This window comes from Apis cerana, linkage group LG9 (assembly GCF_029169275.1).
Source record: "Apis cerana isolate GH-2021 linkage group LG9, AcerK_1.0, whole genome shotgun sequence".
Taxonomy (NCBI): Eukaryota; Metazoa; Arthropoda; class Insecta; order Hymenoptera; family Apidae; genus Apis; species Apis cerana.
The window spans coordinates 6994700-7012829 of NC_083860.1; the positions used below are offsets into that span (position 1 = coordinate 6994700).

The 18130-nt window shown below is 35.4% G+C and overlaps 1 protein-coding gene across 16 annotated transcripts in view; it reads left to right on the top strand.

Moving 5' to 3' along the window:
- The window catches only part of LOC108003092 (neuroligin-4, Y-linked-like), a 307743-nt gene that overhangs the window by 60597 nt on the left and 229016 nt on the right, over positions 1-18130 (top strand). For 12 of the 16 annotated variants that reach the window (XR_009831121.1, XR_009831122.1, XR_003699067.2 and 9 more), the window contains 2 exons: positions 12764-13088; positions 13359-13806. The exons of 1 other annotated variant lie outside the window; for it this stretch is intronic. The gene's annotated coding sequence lies outside the window, so the exon portion shown is untranslated. The remainder of the gene's footprint in view (positions 1-12763; positions 13089-13358; positions 13807-18130) is intronic. 3 more of the 16 variants (XR_009831119.1, XR_009831120.1, XM_062079269.1) reach the window with 1 other exon arrangement.

Sequence of the window (18130 nt, forward strand, 5' to 3'; positions counted from 1 at the left end):
AATTTCCTCTGTATTATCGCGATAACGAGAACACGGGAGAAAAGTAAGGGGAATCGAGAATCAGTCAATGTTGAACGTTAAAATACGTTCGACTTAAAATAAGATTAAGTTCTTTAAGAGGGTTTATCTTAATGCGTTCCATTGCTGTTCGGAGGACGGTTGCAAATGATTAAGAAAATCCTATTAGAAGAATGGAAAAACTTGTCGAGGCTAATTCTCGTAATTATAAGACTGAGAATAATTTCGAACTTTTTCAAAGAAGAAAATTTAAATTTTCTATTAGTCACGTGACCCGAATATCCTCTTTCTTTCTCTTTCTTTTTTGCATATCTTCTCTTTTTTCTTTTACAATAATTTATTTTCGATCAAATCTTTTACATTTCTTATTTTTAATTCATTTAACTTTACAGTTAAGTTTGGATATTTCGTGTTGTTTCTTAGATTTCCTAATTTTTCATATTTCGATACATTTATGTTGTTCAAAGAAAAATAACGCAATCGACGTTTTTTGATAAAAAAAAATTGATCGATGTATGCATCGAATAAAATATTTGAATCACGAATGATACACTGATTCGAATGATTAAACAAAGCTTTTCTTTTTTTTGAAAAAATCAGGATAAAACGATCTTTCGCCCATCGATATGCAATAAATGCTTCGATAACAAATCCGACTAAACTGCTCAACAAAATTTCACAAAGATTCAAATTTTTCATTCGACTCGTTCCCAATGACTAAAAGGATTAGAAAACTAATCTGAACTAGTCTCTATCATTCAGGATTTAGAACAACTAACGCGTTAAATTTAATTTTTCGCTATACATTTTATTTACACTTCCATGTCGAGCAGAAAATTATGCTCGAGAAAGAACCGAGAATCATGGTACTGTGAATAAAAACATATAAACCAATTTTTTTTTAAATTAACACCATATTAAACATTATACACTGTTCCTTTTTCTTTTCTTTTTTTTTTTTCGAAATATCGATTAACAAATATAAATTCCTTTGCATTATTCCACCGATTCTCGGATGATTCTCAGAGGTCCGTCAATCGTGCCTCTCTTTCGAAATATGAAATGGAAAATGGTCAAAGGACACGGAAGAATGACTACGATTTTTCAATTTTATTTCTCAAAGAAGTTTCAAGGGAAGCGGAATCGTAAGGAGGGATGGAATTCGAGGTAGAAAGAAATTTTAAGCAAACGAAATAAATGGCAGGAAAACGAGTAGGAATTTTTCAAAGGGACAAATTTTATGTGCGGAGTGGACTTTGCATGGAGAGAACATTTTTTGAAGTAAACGATAGGTTGGAAAGAGAGGGAGGAGGCGAGATAAGAGGGGAGAATGGGTCGGTAGAGGAAAGCTTCGTGTAAATTAGAGTTTAATGAGAATCTAAGCTTAGGATAACAGGGAGCCTTATAGCGAAAAAAGGAAACTTTGTAGAGGGAATGAGAATTTCGAACTGATAAAAGATTCGAAAACGTTTCCTTCCGCGTGGATGAAAAGGTGAATTGTTTATCGTGATATTCTCATTCTCGTGTGGTCGGAATATTTTAGCGACTAAGGAGAAAGGAGAAAGAATTTCTTTTCCGTGAAACAATGGGAAAGGCTGGTGATTGAAAAATTGATCGGCCATGCCGACCGAAAATCCCTTTCTTCTCGTAACCTGATTCCTTGCAGTAAAAATCCGATGCGTTATTCATTTGCATTATTGCGATTCGAAATCTTATTTATTAAGTAAAACCAGAATTATCCGGTTAAAACCGCACCGCAATCGTATTTCACATCCTTCCAAATATTATTAAAATCGAGAATGAGGAAGGCACAAAATTTTTCGCATCCATTTTTACTCGTCAAATGTTTAAAAAAGTCCAAATATTCTATTCAAAACCTCTTCCAAAACCCAAGAAACTCCGAATAAACGTATTCAAAGGATTAGCAGAAAGTATACACTTTATTTCATATCGATCGGTTTCCAAGAACCAACAAACCTTCGAATTATAAACCTGTTCGAAGAGAATTCGAGGAAAACGTCGTGGCCTACATTTTTTCCGCGAATCGCTGTGAAAGGGAGGGGAGGAGTGACTCAGCGTCTGTCACTGACCACCGCGCACGTGGCAAGCGTTGAGGTGGGTCAGGGAAGAAGGCGGAGAGACAGCGAGAGGACGGATGATATCTTCGCTTTCGATATCTGGAGAATGGAGAGTCGTATCGTACGGGACAGAAAGGGGGTTCAGAAAAGGGGAGAGTGTACTGCTTGTTATTTAGCCATGAACGTTTTTACGATCGTGTGTCGAGTTTATTATATATACGTGTAAAGGTGGAATTCCGTATTCTCGTATATCTTGGACATTCATTGGGTGTCGCTGGGCGCTCTGTTTCGCTTCTGTTTCGTCCGTTCCATAGCGTAGTGGAACAAAGGCAACGTGGTTTATTCCTATTTCCATCTGTTAAATTTTATTCTTTCTTACTTTATATTCTTCATCTCGATCAAAATCATTTCTGGAAGTTGCGATAAAAAAGAAAGGATTTTCCTTTCAATTGGAGTTTTGAAAAGTCTTTGGGATCGTTCCATGTCGTTCGATGTAACCAGAATGTTTTTATTGTAAATTAAGTTGTTTATATAATCGAGGATCAAAATTGGATGGTGAATTTATTAAGGGATTTATTAATTCGTCGTCGAATATCGGTTAATTGAATTCCATTCGATCGGATATCATCATATTATAAATATATTAAAATGAGTATTGGCGCGATTGCATTATCAAAGCTTATAATTTTTATAAAATAAAATAAAATCACCATCTGTAGGAGAGTGATAAAAATCTCTCGAGGATAAATTCACGAAACACGGCCGTCAAAAATCAATTGGAATGAAGATAAAAGGGATCGGTGTTGTCACACTTTCTACTCAAAATCTTGAAATCGTGTCTTGGAAAGAAAGACACCGTAACGCTTCGTCGCACAGCTAGAGGAGAAGGTTAAAATTGTACCTGTAATGTTTGAGTTGTGAATCATATCCTACCTCTTGCATAAGAGGATTTCTCGTGTTTCACTTTACATCCACTCGTTCACCGTGTGTTTCGTGGAATTGCGTTAGAAATGGAAAATATAAGAAATGCTTGGGATGGATTACGAGATTTCCGAGTGGAAAAGGGAGATGGATAGATATATATACGTATATCGAGTTGTCCATAATTCATGGTACAAATGGGGCCAGAAAGATATGGTTCCAAGATAGGAAGAAAATAAAACTGGTGAGCGAGAGAAAAGTCAAAGTTGAAAATTGATCGGATGTACACGCGTGTCTGAATAATTTCATCTAAATTGGACTGGAATCGTATCGATCAGCGAAACAGTATTGAATATTCAACGCGTAATCGGATAGAAGTATTACGATTTGGCAGTGTGCATAGCCAATAATTAAAACCAGTGGAAAACAGGAGTGTTTCGTGTTTGTTTCTTTCAATTTCCATCATTTTTCGTTACTAAAATGAAGATGAGATTTTACAACTATTGATCTAATATTCATTTTCTATGAAAATGGAATTTTCTTCATCGTCCTCTAAAATTATACAAATTATGAAGTATTTCCCATCGAAGCTGGTTAATCGAATATACAATTAATCAAACAGCTAAAATTTCTCCAACTTTTGAAGAAAATTTTCACAAATTACAAAGTTAATCTAGAATTTTTTCAAATCCAATTATCTCTCTCCAAAACCAGGAACAAACAACCTTTACTCTGTCATTTTTTTTTTTACTTACACATTTTCACAACATAATTACAAGGAACGAGACCAATTTTTATTTCTCCAAAAACACTTTCGAATTCGTTCTTCCAAGAAACAATTCCTCCTCCAATTCCTCCTTGATTCCTCTTTTCGACTCGACGAATTTCAGGCCACCCTATATATGTATAGAGAGAGAGAGAGAGAATGGATTTTGCCGGATGGAGCTTATCCATGGACGGGGCGTGGCCGTGTAATCGTCAGGATTTTTACCGAGTGTGTCGCGAGAGGTTTGTGTGTTGAAAAAATATTGACGGCGCCGTTCTTTCACGCCCTTCGAAGAAACGTGAAAAAGCGACGAGGCGATATCGACTCGAGGAAAATCGTCGAGTGTTTCTCTCCAAGCCCCGTCCCAAGGCCCGGCCAGGTCTTTGACAGTGAATTGTGTTTAGCTCGGTGTAATGTTTGTGTTGGCGGAAATTGAGACGTATAGGTGGTTGTAAGATGTAGCTCACGTCCTTTCGTGTGATGAACGTGTGTGCAGTTGAATTGAAATTCCTCTCCCCCCTCTCCTTCTTTTTCTTTAAATTGTAAATTACAAAACGTATTTTATTTCATGTTTAGATTGACCGGAAAGTAAATTACTTTGCCTCGATTCTTTTCTGCGATTTTCTCGAAACGAAAAGGAGATATTTTATTTGGCTTGGATTAGAGTTATTGCCTGCGTTTGTCTCTATTTCGGTAATGAAGGTGTATTACTCGATATAAAATTAAAATTGATATAACTAATCCAATTACTCCTATTACTAGTTTATTTGGAATTGCACGTAAAATTGAATAGGCAAATAAAAAATATCATTCAGGTTTCATATGAGTTGGTGTATTTATTGGATTTGCAATTTTAAAATTATCTGGATCACCTAAATAATAAGGAAATTGAAAGTTAATAAATATAAAGATAAACAAAATAATATAAAATCCTAATGATAAATCTTTAATTGAAAAATATGGGCGAAATGAAATTTTATAATTATTAAAATTTGATCCTAATGGATTTGATGAACCAGTTAAACGAAGAACAAATAAATGTAAAATAACTAGAAGATGAATTAATTTAGAATTTAGAATTGCGTAGAAAGTAAGTTGACTTTGGTTAATCATAATAAAGGTGAATTAAAACGATGCCACAAATGTATTGTATAAATGTTAAATTGAATTACAGTCAATCTTGATCGAATTTCTATAATGACTGTGATAAAAATGAGTGTGATATGGTGGCTATTAATCATGGTGATAATAATTTTTCGCTTTACGCTTTAACAAATTTACTCGATAATCAAACAATTGTTCGAAAGTTATTCACACGTATTCACAACATCCAGAGAGTTATCTTTGGGATAATTAACGGATCGATAATGAATTCAAAGGCAAATAGTGATAAAATTAATCGGCCTGCACGCATGATCGTGTGGATATTTAGTAATAATTCGGTTAGTCAAAGACAAATTTGCCAATTATGGTATAACGACGCATCAGAAGAACAGAATATCACCGAATCCAGTGGCTGCGCGATCCCCGATAGAGAAGAGATATATCATAATTGCAACATGTTCAAAATCCCAATAGAAACGATTCGAACATGGAATCGAAATCTTCTTCCTCCTTCTATTCCCCATTTTCTCCAGGAAACTTGGAAACGTTTATGGTGTAAAACATCAATTGACACGTCTACCGATATAATTAGAAATGCCTTAGGTCTGACGCCTTTTGTCCCGTCACCTTGACGGCGCCCTTGTTCCCTCCCCGACGATTCTCTTTCTGTTGTTCGCTCGTCACATCGTGCTGCTCCGTGTATCGTTATCAGAATCGTTGGAATACGCGTTTCTGTGCCGTTTCCGCGCGTCTACTCTCTGTATATGCAATACACCAAGCCCGAAGAAGACAATGGTGTCCGCAGTCAAGTGGCTGAGACTGAATGAGCAATCGGTGAGACGCCATAGTTTCAATTTCCTTATCACCATGAACCGTCTCTGGAAATTAACTTGTTTTTAATACACCTTATTTCTTTTTATTTTATCTTATTTTTTTTTTTATTATTATTGATGAGTTCAAGAAATTTCGACTACGATGAGATCCGAATGGAAAAGGTATATTGGTAAAGCGAGAAACATTTGTTGGGAAATTTGTATAAATTGGATTGTGGGTTGTTTTCAGAAATGTATGTTAACAGGAAATGTATTAATTTGTTTAAATTTGTTTATGTATGAATTAGAATTAAAAAAGAATTGATCGATGAATGGTAAATCGTGATTGAATAAAAATATCGAAAGGAAAAATAATTTTCAATTCTTTTGAATTATTCATCAAGAATCGTTCTCTCTTGACAGATGTATATATATATATATAAAGCAATATTTAATGACGTGCATAATTACGCGAGTAATGATTATTCAAAGAACAATATTTTAATTATGTACATAATTATTCGGATGATGGTCTGATATTACGTACGTTGAATAACTTAATATCGTACGCACAAATTATTTCAAAATAAATGTCGTTAATATAAAAAAAAAAATTCTTTGAGAAAATTATTTTTCTTTTTTTTTTTTTTTTTTTTTTTTTTTTTCTTTCAAACTATTGTTCGTCTTTTTGACTGATTGAAAGGAGAACTGTGAAAATTTTCAACGAAAAACTCGCACGTCTCAACGTCACTCTTTTCCACGAAATATTCGGTTTCCAAGGGGATCAAGTTCAATATGTACTCACGAATCTGAATCGATTCCATTCCATCCCCTAACCAATGTGGCCGTTGTTTCGAAGGAATCGAGTGTTGCTCGTGAATGCGGCCATCTCGTTTCATGCATCCACCAAAGTAATCTTGTTGGATGCCGCGTCGAAGTCGAAGATCGATCACGTGCTTCTTGCGTTCACATGATGAAATGGGGAGAAAGTTTGGATTTTAGGAAAAGGAAGAATATCTGCTCCATCTTCGTTTTATTTTCAAAAAGAGAAAAGGAGTAGGGATTGTTGGTAATGGAGAAAAGTAAATAGTTGAGTATTTGCTTATAGAAATAGAAATTTTTCAATCTAATAGAAATAATAAATCTATCTTTTAAAAATAACAAATTGAACGAATATCTGTTGGAAATAGAAATTTTTTAAATTCTCGATTGAAATCATTAATGAAATAATTTTATACGACGTTATCAATTTTCTACAATTTTTAAATCTCCTGTAATAAGTATGATCAGCCAAATGCACCGATTCGTCGATTTTCTTCCAAAAACTTTTTTGTAAATTTTAATCACAAGTTTTTCAATCTTTCAAAAATTCATATCCAACTTTTAAATTTTCTTTCTTTCTTTCTTTTATCGATATTCATCACGCTGGATTTCTTATTTCTTATTTCATAATACCATTGTGGCATTCCTTGAACTTTTCCTTTTTTTCCCCACAATCACTATTTCTTCACACCATCGTTTCCCTTATTTCCCGCCACGATCTCGTTACTTTTGTTCGAGTCATCCCTCTTTAACTCTCGATTCTTATCCCCTCGATTCCTTTTTACATCTTCACGCTCGATTTTCATTCGCGTGTTATCCTTGTACAAGCCATTGTCGTCTATTTGGGAACACCATTTTTTGGGGACACGATTGTTTCGCTCAATCTTTTTAAAAAAGTCAAGTTTTCTGGCGAACCGAATTGACAACTGTATTTGAATTCCAAGTTCAATGAGAGAAACACGTTTTCGAGATAATTTGCTTTGGAGATCGGTTAATTATTGGATTAATGTTCAACGTAGATTTTTTTTTAAAATAACGTTTGAGAAAGTATCATAAGATTGTATTTTTTAGCTTCGAGTCGAATGTAAAGATTGGTTCGAAGTTTATGTTGGCGTGAAGACATTTTTGGGATTAGTTATGTTAATTACATAGGAGTTGAACATGAAATCGAATATTTATTGAGGTTTAATAATAAGATATTTTTCTTAGGATTCATATGTTGCAATTTCAATTGTTCACTTTCAAGTTAAACACAAAGCTTAAGTATTTTCTTCAAGATTAATCGACGAATCGGATTCAGTTTAATATTATTCCTCCAACAAGAATCTCCGTTCAAATCTCAAGCTTCTCAAACAATCTTCCTTAAATTAAAACACATTACACGATTGATCACATCGCGTTAAACATTGCTCGATCCTCAAAAAACAAAAAATAAAAAAGCAAATCCTCACGAATCTCTCAAAACCGTACCGCACGATCAAGCTCACAAACGCGATTCCCACCCCTCCCTCCGCCCCTCACTCACTCCAAAACCAAACCAAACCAGTACAAAAGCTCCATTCTCCCAAACTTGCCGAATCTCGGCGCACGATCAGGTAACAGGAAGTTCTGAGGGTCCTTCCCCCTCCAAAAAAAAAAAGAAAAAAAGAAAAAAAGAATGGAAACTCGAACGACCATGCACGATGACACGAGCGACCAGATTACACGAACTCGCTCTCGAGTTGACGCGACAAATTCGTTGGAAATCCTGGGCCAACCCTCTCGCGCATATCCACATCTCTCCACACACACACATACACGCATCGTCTCTGTGAAACGGGTGGGACACTGGGTGCATGCGAAACGTCAGAAGGCATCAATATGCATAACCCGGAGAACCGGCCAAAACACACATACACACACACACGCGCGCGGCAAACATATCGAGGGGGTGGAAAAGGATTCGAGAGTTGGAGGTAACGCGTTTTGCATTCCCTTTGACCCTCAAATTTGGCCAACTTGACGACGACGACGACGACGAGAAGGACGACGATGACGTGATCCAGATGAAAGTGTTGCCTACCTTCGACGATTCGCCTCGTTTCATCCGATGTAGTAGCACGATGCCCCTTTGGGGATGGTTAACCCGCTCGATCCATTTTTCCAAGATCGTTGACTCAAGGGTTGGGAGGAGGGAGGGGGAAGAGAGGTTATGGAGCTTGCGATCGCTTTGTCCAACCAAAGGATGGATCCTTTATTCCGATTACAGATTGATTCCATAGGAATTTGGAGGGAGGAGGGTGGAGGTAATTTAATTGAGCTTTGTTTTAGGGGATCTCGTTTGACTTTTGAAGAGTTTTATTCGTATTTGGTTTCTTGTGGCGGTTGAGGTAGAGGGAGAGCAGGTAAAAAATTATGATAGAATGTATCATAATAAGAAGAATAGGGGTGGAATAGAGGTTTGTTAGAGAGATAGAAAATTTGGTAGAGTTTGGATTTTGAGGATGAATTTGAAGATTAGGAGAAGAGAAATGATTTTTTTTTCTTAATTTTTATCTCTCAGAAAAACAGAACTAGTGGCAATTTGACTTCTATTAATCTTTTTTTGTGGGGAGATTTATTAAAGATAAAAATAAATTTTTAAAAGCAATCAGAGCATTTGAATTTTTGAATCGTAATATGAAAATACTCCAACAAAGTGCGTAGAGAGATATCTGCCGAAACAAATTACTTATTTAAAATCACGATGACAAGTAATCAGATTTCATTGTCCTTTAAAGAATAGAAAGTATTTGTAGAAAATATAGATCTGGAAGAAAGAAGAATGTCTTTTGTTAAAGGGAAGAACTTCTAAGAAGAAATGGCGATGAATCCAAGAATTTCAGAATTAAATGCATGCCTGAACGATTCGAATGTCTTTCTCTAGAATAAAAATCTTCCTTCATTTCCTTTGCGACTTCCAATAAATATTACGGAAAGAGGAGAGGAAGAAAAATAAATAAAAAATTTTATTTTATCCTTTTAATTTTCATATTTCTCGAGATTGATGGAAAATAACAAGAAACGATATCGATCGAAAAGTTTCTGGATTCAAGTCGCGATTGGAAATCGTGAAAAAGGTTCTTTCGTTATTCAATTAAGAGATTGGAAAGTTGTTACTTACTGCCTTTTAGAGACAAAGGAAAGAATGGTTCTCCTCTCTTGATTTTTATTTAATCAATTAACTTGGAATTATCGAATGATTATTTCATCCATTACATCATCTTTATTATAATCGTAACGAAACTAGCTTCCAAAATTAAGTTGAATGGGAGAGGAAATCGTTTATACTTGGAACAGAATTTTATATTTCGTTAAAAAATAAAATTTCGATTTTTTGAAAGGAATAATAAAAAATAAAAAATAAAAAAAAATCCAAGCGCGATAAAGTTTTAGAGATCGAAAAAGCCAATTTTCTAAATATTCCTTCAATGTGCACTCTCCTCCAAATAAATTTATAATAAATCTTGCAAATTGACAATTTAAAATTTTTAAAGTGAAATGTCAAATTTTATGGAAAAATTCTTTAATAATGAAAAAAATGAAAAAGATTCCTATATAAAAAAAATTCGATAGTCGGTGTTTAAAAACATGCATCTGTCCAAGTTTTGCAACGAAAATACGAAATTTGTCAAATTTCTTCGAAATATCAAATTCTCGTAACAAGTTCTCGCTGATAAATAAATAAATAAAAATATTATTTTTAAACAGTGAATATTGAATTTCACTGATAAAATCTATCGAGATCCATAGAAAGAGAAATAGATAGGAAATAAAATAAAAATATTTATGAAGAAAAATTTGACCGTTAAACCTGAATGAAATTTACTTGTACAAATACGCGCGATGAATGCATGTGCGCCTGGTACAATGATGTATGTAATTTGTCTGGATTAAAATTTTATGACAAATATTCTTTTGCGAGGAAAACAAATATCTTGATAAAATGGTTCCATTAAAGAAGAAAAGAAAAAAATATAACAAAAATTTTCGCGATACGTATTTTTGTACATATTCGTTAGGTAATAATTATGAAATAATTATTAATTAATTATAAATATGAATTAATAATCGATGTATAAATTTTCTATAAATTATCGAATATAGAATATATTTTTGCAAGAATTTCAATGTAGGATTTAAAATTTCCTTAAATCCCCTTTGTTCATAAATGATCGATTAATTCGCGATATCAGGTGACACAACAAAAAGAAAAATCTTTCGGTCGAAGCAGAATTTCATAATGAAACGAAGCGTTTTCAATCGCTTTATTGAATTTTTCCCACTCGAGGGAAAGAGAAGGGTTTTTCACTTAATGTCTTCGAGTAAAGAAGTTAACTTATTCGAATCAGCCGACCTCAATTTGTCGTAAAAGGAGCAAGGGAAAGAAAGCTCGCAGCCTGGTTCAGGGATATCCAAGTAATTTTTTTTAATCGAGGAAAGATTGCCTCGTCCGAGAATAGCGTGATAACCGGATATTAAGAAAAATTCAAACGTGGAATGAAAATAAATTAAAAATATCGACGAGAATCGGAGAATTACAATTGATAAATTGGAAATTGAAACGTCGAATTTCAATTTTGATATCTCAATTTTGAATTAAAAGTTAGGACAAAGAAATTTTAAAATATTTCAAACTTCATGAGAATAATAATAAAATTTCTCCAATATTAGAAATTTAAAATTACAAAGGTTATTAAAATTCGTAATATTGAAATTAAATTTCAATAAAATAAAAAAGAAGAAATTCGAAGATCTAAAAATTAACGAAACTGAATTTCTTCAAACTCGTTCAATTCAAGAAATTCGATCATACGACAAAATATGGTATCAAATTTTCAAAATATTTCATCACTTTCGCAAATCCTCCCCTCCAACATATAAATACGAATATGCGAAAATAATTATTATCGTTTCACTGATTATACTAAAATTCAGGAACAAATTTTCGTTTCGTTGAGCATTCATGGAAAATTGTCGCAGATAAAAAAAAAGAGAGAAAATGTAGACTTTTCATCCATTCGTGGTGGATGAAAACCGCGCGAAAAGCGATGTTTTTTTTCTCTCGCGCTCTCTTTCTCTCACATTGGTCCCGTGTTGCTGGATGCGTAATTGCTGATGGAATGAAATTATCGGCCGCTTTTAACGAAGATAAGGGAAGGTTGGGTGATTAATGAAAAGCACCTTTGAGGGGAGCGAGGGTAGAATCCACGTAAGGGCGTCGATGCAATTACCGTGGACTGTCATCCGCGAATAAATGCATTCCGGAGTTATCGTTGCCCCTAAGAATCCTGCAATTTATGCACGATTTACGTTGCACGGTATGCTTTTGCTGAGATTACATAAAAGGTTTCTGTTAGGTTTAACTATGGAAATTTTACGGAAGAAAAATTCTTTCGTTTATCCTTCCCACGAATTTCAAATGTATATTTTTTCGATATTCGAAGATTTAAAAATTAAAAATATTTTGCAAGTTCGTGGATTTTTCCAAATAAATTTTTTGTAAATTTATATGATTTATTGAATCTTTATTTTGAAAATCTAGACGTTTGGAAATATTTATAAAATTTGGAAGGGTTCGAGGGTTGAAGAAAAAGAATAAAAATTCACAGATTCAAGTTACATCGAATTGTCATGCATAAAAAAGACTTACGTAAAAGGAAATTCTTGGAGCAAACAGAGGAGGTCAAAGGATCTCTCCACGTTCCATCCCCATCCATAGATTCTGATAGAAAGGAAGTCCATCCCTCTCCGGATGATAGAAAAATCGAGAAGGCAGCGAGCTTGGAGGCGGGTAGACTCGATGGCCCGCGATAGGAAAATGGCGCGACGTGAAGTAACGACTTCTCCATTCTCGTTACAGCATGAAACGTGGGTGACGTGCCATCGTCCAAGGCTAGTTTCACTCGAAAGAAACGTCCCTTTTGGGAGAGGGAAGCTGCTATATTTCGAGGTGGCCAATCGGTCCTGTCTCCTCTCGTGAACCTTCACGACCCATAACAAGATTTTTCGTGTAACCAGTGCCCTCCCTCCTTTCTTTTGTCAGGGCCAATCGATTCCTCGTCTTTTCTCTTCTTCCTTTTCTTCTTCTTCTTCTTCTTCTTCTCCATTTTTTTGCCCATTTTTCTCGTTGAATCCAATTCTCCAACGAGAAAATAAAATTCTCCTTACATTTTACATTAATTATTTCGATATCATGCGATTCACACGGTTTGAATTTTCAGGTTTCCTGCTTATTCTCATCGATAAATCATCGATCAACATCTTCCTCTGTAATTTCATCCTTTCGAAGATAGGAAAATGTACAATCCACGGTTACGAACGGTTAGAGAGTATGATGTTATCGTGAAAACGGAGAGGAAGAGAAACGTGAAAGTGCGCCGGCATTTTATGACAGGTGTAAACGCATTCCTTGGTGGGTTGGCGCGTGTACGACGTCGTTCGAACGAGAACAGAGATCTGTGCGGGAAATAGCTCGTTCGATGGTTTACGGGCCGTGGCCACGGTTCTGCAGATGGCTACGGAGAATTAAATGGACGACAGACACAGGTGATAAAGCCTCGTGCTCTCGAATTTACGCGAGACAGTGGCTACCATCTCTTCGGTATTCGAATTTTTGCACAATTTTCTTTCGGATATGTTCGACAATTCTTATTCGAATCTCGGAAAATCTTTAAAACTTTCACAGATTGGAATTATTTCAAGCTGGAGAAAAAAAATAATAACCTTCTTTTCAATTTCGATTTCTCAATCTTCAGAATTTAAATCTCGGTCACTTGGTTCTTCCCTTTAACCAGATATCCGAAATTCAAATTATAGGTTTCTGCAACAGTCCAACACAGCCCAACGCCTAATTGTAAGCCTAATCACCCGAAGCAAAACGAGTCTTAATATATTCATACACGCGAGCAGATGATCGCACCTTCCTCCGATAATGGTCGTTCTTCATCACGGACATTTGTCGAATTCGAGCAATTAGTCCGCGAACAACGACCACTGACGAGTACGAGTAGTCGAAGGATTGGAGGGAACATCGGGCGTTTAAGTGGGGAAGGGAAAGAAGAACAGGAACAAGAAGAGACGAGAAGAGCTTAAGAGGAACGGCACGGAAGTTAAGTCGAAGTATCATTAACCTGGTGGAGGTTGTTTCGGTTAATGAGGTGGTCCACCTGGACGCAACCTGGACTTGTAAGCTGCTTCTTACCGTCCCCATCCCCCTGTTCTTGCGCTTGATATTGTGAACAATATGCGTCTGATACACGCGCAGGTGAGTTGATTTTTTTTTCCTCTTATTAAGATTTAAGTTTATAAATTTTTAAATAATAATGTAAAATTGTACAATCGTACAGTTTTATGTGATAATGTAGATAAGGTTGATCGATGAATTTTTCCTTTTCAGTATTTACACGTTCAATTTTTTATTTCTTTAATTTCGAGAAGATTTAAATTGAGATTCGAGATGCGTAATAATTTTAGTGCGTTTTAATCCTATAAATATACAATTTCAAAATTATCGTATCGTGTTTCGTGAAGATACTGAAACATCAATAATAAATAATAATAGAAAACATGAATATTTATCGTTTCTACAAACATCTCACTCTCGTTTCATACGAGCAATCTCTGTATTACCGGTAGCGCAGATCGAACAAAATATTAATTCATAATTTGGATATTTATTAGTTCAAATATCTAACGATATTAGGGGACGTGTTTACCGTTATACATGCCATCATCACGTAATTATGGTCTCTCGTTTCGGATATACGGTGTATAACGGTGGCTCTGAAACGAAATCGAGGCCGTGCGCGAGTTATTAGCGATCGCATTTACCAATTACCGACGGAACTATATCGGATTATCGTTCATTGCGGCCAACGTTAAATAATAAAATTCACTATGAGTTCGTTCCATCGCCTCTCGCCGGGCTTAGGGTTTAAACGACCTCGAATTTTTCCATTTTACGATAGGAGGGGATCGTTTAATTCGATCAACGTGAAATACAAATTATTATATATATCATTTACGCGAGCGTAAAACGTTTCACGGAAACGTGGTTTAATAAACGGTGGTGAATGAACAATTTCGATGTTACACTCCCTTGTGGTGCGAAAAGGAACTATGAATCCGAGAAAATTGCGTTTTCATTGTTGTTTTCATCATGTTACAAAAGAATTGAAAATATTGTTTTTACGAATGTATATCGAACGACACAATGAATTTGCTCTATATTTGGTTTTCGTTTTTCTTGTTTTTTTTTTATTAGAATTTTCTTTGCCATCGTTGTAATTAATTATGATTTTGTAATTAAATTTTGGAATAAGTAGATACGTGCAATATCTACTTATAATATTTTTGGTAGTTATTTAATTAAATAGATTGCTCGTTGAGTTTCAAAGATTTTGTTCAGTTTAGTAAGGGATTGGTAAATATTCAAAGAAATATTCAAAAAAAAGAAAGAATTTCGGAAAGAAGAGCAATGAAAACTATTTTTTGTTTTTATTAAAATTTATATTAATGCTTTTTATTGCACTGATATATAAGAAACGACTTATAAAGTACACGTAACATATCGAAATATTCGAGATAATTAAGTACATACAAAATATATACAAGAAAATTTTATTATATGATCCTGTTAATAAAAATTAAATTTATTCATAACACAAATTCCATTCTAAAGGAATTTTTTAACGGATAAATAATGTTCCCGAAAGAAACGATTATACGTTACAATATTTTTTAAATTTATTCGATAAACAAACGTTTGATTTTTTATTTCAAGAAAGGAGGATAATTGAACCGTGTTAATTGAAAATGATCAAAAGGGGAATGAATGGACAGTTTAATCGATCCGTGTCGGGCAGAAAATATCCGCTTAATTTTAAAAGAGAGCGCGTAAATCACTCATACCTAGCGAAAGTACGGTAAATTGGCCGGAAACGGGCCTGTAATACGTTTACGAAATACCCGGGGATATTCCCGATGAAAAATGAATTTCAGAGTCGTAAAGCAAACTTACGATCGGTGGAATAAATTCCATCGATCTAACGTGGTGGTTCTTCGTCGCATCGTTGCAGTTTAGGCGATGCAATTTTTTTCCCTCTCCCCGTGAAAATATTTTTACGCGACATCGATCGTTTAATAACATTCTTTTTTTTTTCGAATCTATCTTTCCAAAATGATAATTCAAAATCGTATTGTGATAAAAATTGTTATTTTGTAGACTTGTGATATAAATATAAGAATAATATTTTAAGATATGATATATCATTGAACGGAATAATAAATTGACTTATTTCGAATCGCAATTTTCATTACTTTTCTTTCCCAATGAAAAATGGTGAATTCCAAAATTGAAGCCATTAAATACTGCAAAACTCTATTAATAAAATAGAATAACGGGATAGATATTGAACACGATGGAATAAAATAAATTTTCATTCGCGTTATAACATCGAAACATCATGACGAAATAAATAATAACAATTGAAAAATTGAAGAGAAGAAGATCGCGACATGACGTAAAACGGAAAATTTGCAGACATTCGTAGAAGAATACTCGACTTCAAACGCGACAAAGGGTTGGCGAATCAATCGCGATAAACGAACGATCAATCTCGCCAATTCTCGAGGGTGGATAATAGAAGGTTAGAGCAAAAGTTAGAATCCCGATTTGGAAAGATTTAGCGTGGTGGGTCAGCCAAGGTTCCTTGTTCGTTCTTGGCGCAACAAGTGCCTTTTTCGTAGCGGCCTCGTAAAATCGTTGCGCGAGCCCGATCGTTATCCAGAAAATTAATCAACCACGTCTGGCGGAAGGTAACCCTAGAAGCTAACGAGGCGAAACTTCGTTAGCCTTAAAGCGCGCGAATCACGGGATTCGTGGTATCGGAGAGTGCTCGTGCTCTCTTCCAGCTCGTAATAATGACGCCACATCATTAAATCGCGGCTTGGGACAATCGAAGAAACGCCACTTATGCCACAAAATCTCGTAATTTCGATCGAGAAAATGGGAATAATTGGTAATTTTAATTTTACCTTTTTTTTTTTTTGGAATAAATCAATTTCGTTTATGCCATGAAATTTCATAGCTTTCAATTCATTCTCGAGAAAAAGAAAGTGGAAATAATTTGATGAATTTCAAAGAAGGGAGTTTAAATTGATCATTTTGGAGAATTTGTATGGAAGAATTATTTCTTATTAGGTCGTTATTAAATTTTTAATTCTTTGGAAAAACAGTAGAGAAAATTTTACAAGACAAATGCGACAATGGAAATACTTTGGAATAATTAGATCTTCGCAATCGATTGTTCAATTTAATCGATCTGCTCGATGAATCGAAACTTTATTAAGCTTGCACCATTCTATTCCATTTTTATTTTCTGCAAGTTGTTGGTTCGAACAACTGAATCAATCGCAAGAAACAAGATCGGATCAACGGATGCTTATTCATTCAATTAATCTACCAATTTAATCCAATCGATCCAAGGAACAAATATACATTTTCGAGTTTCGAAACTTGTGCCCTCGTAGAACAGGATTCATTCCCAATTGTTGGACGATCTTTCGAGGAAACGAGTTTGCGAATAGCTTGGCGAAATAGCTGTTCGATAGATGGAGAGTGGGTTGCGCTTGTGCAGAATGTTGATCGAGGCCCGTAGATATTTTGATGAGATTCCTTTTGAGCGACGTATCCTTAACCCCCTCCTCCCCACTCCTCGTTCTCCACTCTCGTAGCCCGTCAAAGCGGAGTGTAATAATTTGCGCGCACGAAACAGCTGCATATACACGCCGCACCACGCCACGATATGCATGATATACTACAGACGCCCGCTACGTACGTACAGATATTACTGGTATCGCGGGGGCGGCCCAACCATCCGCATTACCCTCCAAAACCCGCCATTAATCCCTTTACAATGTGGATATAGAGTGCAATTTCTTTTTCTTCTTTTTTAGAACCGGTAGACCCATTCCCTTTGTAAACTGCATCGTCGTTCGTTCGTGGCAAAGTCATAAATCATAACTTATAGCCATTCGTTGTTAAGAAAGGTATTGTAACGAGATAGATAATTTTTTGTGAGAAATTTTATCGCGAATCAATTTTTTTTTCTGCCACAGTTAAAAATGAAAGATGTTTGAACACGTTTGAACAAGTTTTTCGAGAAAGTTTGACCAAGGTTCGTAGTATAGATTCGACGAGGAACGTTACTGCTACACCGTCGCGCGACATTTCTTCGCCTCGAATTCCGAAATTTACCCGCGCAAAATTATCTCTGCAACGCAACGCGCGATATTTCGCAAAGTTTTGCCGGCTAATTCCGACATTAGCGGTAAATACGTTTGCACGGGTCAAGAAGGCAGGGGAGGAGGGAGCGATAGGTGGGAGGAAAAAACGCGGAATACGCTTGTTCACGTGTAAAACTACCCCCGAGGATACGGCCTCGTATAACTCAGCCAACGTTGGAAGCGTGGGCCAACGTTTGTGCGCGCTTGCACACGGCGGGGTTGGCAACAAATCGCGTTGGCCGGTGTACCCGCGTATTTTCCGTGTAACGTGAAATTACTTTGCCAGCTTGGCGAAAGTTGCA